The following is a 1,751-nucleotide window of genomic DNA, read 5'->3' on the forward strand; positions in this document are numbered from 1 at the left end:
GGCTGGGCGGTGAGGAGGGGCAGGGGTTCTCTCCAGCCCCTGCACTGCCCCCGAGGCGCGTTTTGTTTCCAGACCCCAAAGCCCCCTGAACAATAATGCCACCGCCATGGCGGGCTCACCTGGTGCTGTGCCGCCTGCTCCGGGCGCCCGGTGCCCTCCGCGCGCCGCTCCCAGGGCGCAGGTTCGGCCCGCGCGGCGCCGGTGCCGGGCAGGACTCTTTGCCTTTCTTTGGGTTCTATCTGTGCGTGTCAATGGCGGCAAGCGGCAGTTCTCCGGGCCGCGGATAGTAGCGGGGGGAGGAGGAGGAGGGAGAAGGGATTGCTCCTTCTCCACATAACCACCTCTAGGAGGAGTCGCTCAGCCTCATCCCCCGCCAGCCCAGGCTCCGCGACGGGTCCTGGGCTTTCGGTGGGGCTTGATGAGCTATTGTCCTTCAGGAGCATTAATGATGAAACCGCGCGGCCTCCGCGTCGCTGGCGGATCCGCTGGGTGCGCTGAGGGCCACTTGCTACGATGAGGCTTTCCCCAGAGCTGGGGACAGAGGCGCTATGGTCACGATCCAGAGTCTCCTGTTAGCAGGATCCACCTTTGGTGGAAGAAGGCGGCGTGGGCGTTCATCCGGCAGTTCTAGGGAGAGCCTTAGAAGGTGAAAGGGAAAAAATGCCACCTTCGATGGTCTCGTGTCCTTAAATAATAATAAATACATTAACGATTGTGTCCACCACTGGGACGATAGCATAGCATAGGGTGGCCATAGCCACGACAACTGAGAATTTATATCCATGCCTTCATCTTAGCTTTTTATAAATTAAGACAGACTCCAGCGTTGTATATTCTTTGGAGTAGCAGATGTTTGTTTTCATGGGTAAGACTGTGCCTGGACATAATTTTTAATTCAGTTGCTTTACAGTGTGTTAGTTTGTAATCTCAGCGGGTATTAAGACTAGCACGAAGCTATTCTTTTAAGGATTTCTATTAGTTTCTGGAAAAAAATATTTTTACAGGGGTGTGGTGGACAATATCAGGTGTGAAAATGGGGTTAGTAGTTGCTCTGTTCTACTGGAAGCCAGTGCTGTCCTTTGTAACTCTAGGTGTTGGCCAGGGCTTCATGGCTGGGGTTGGGGGGGAGTCAAAGGAATTTGTTTATTTCAGCGGGAAATGCTAACTTGCTATGGGCCATCCATGCTTCCTCTGATCTCCTGCTTAGTGAGTCAAAGGACTAACAAAAGGAGAGGCAAATTTTTGATGTCTTCACAAAAGAGAAACCCACAGGAAAACACAGTTCTCCAGCATTGGCCAAATAGATGCATTTCAGAGCCTCTTCCATTTGGCAATATTATGTGTACTTACACCTATAAACTTATAAATGTTTAGGCAATGGGGAAACTTGGGGTGACTAAAAGCCTCCAATAGACTAAGTCCACTCCCCTCTGGATTTATACTAGTTAATCAGGGCTGTTGGTGGAATTGTAGATGGCGCATTAGACTGGGTGCATGTCAAAGTGTTTTCTGAGCAATCAGTTGACTTCCCAAAAGATTATGGATAAAGGTACAAATAAACCTCTCTGTTTAAATCTCATACGGCTTCTCAAAGTCTCCTAGGACCAACGGTCTCCATTCATTGGGACTTCCTTCACTCGCTTTCCTACTCTTTTTACCCTCTCTGTGTATGACCTCACTGTTCTTTGTCTTTTTTTTTTTTTGGTGGTACGTGGGGTTTTTACTGTTATGGCTTCTCCTGTTGCGGAGCA

General features: G+C 50.0%; 1 protein-coding gene across 1 annotated transcript in view; it reads right to left on the reverse strand.

Annotated features, from left to right (window-relative positions):
* The window catches only part of MACROH2A2 (macroH2A.2 histone), a 53,338-nt gene extending 53,086 nt beyond the window's left edge, over positions 1–252 (reverse strand). The window contains exon 1 of the mRNA XM_024765533.1: positions 120–252. The gene's annotated coding sequence lies outside the window, so the exon portion shown is untranslated. The remainder of the gene's footprint in view (positions 1–119) is intronic.
* Between the last annotated feature and the right edge of the window lie 1,499 nt (positions 253–1,751).

The sequence above is a fragment of the Neophocaena asiaeorientalis genome, unplaced genomic scaffold, assembly GCF_003031525.2.
Source record: "Neophocaena asiaeorientalis asiaeorientalis breed wild unplaced genomic scaffold, Neophocaena_asiaeorientalis_V1.1 scaffold31, whole genome shotgun sequence".
Lineage (NCBI taxonomy): Eukaryota > Metazoa > Chordata > Mammalia > Artiodactyla > Phocoenidae > Neophocaena > Neophocaena asiaeorientalis.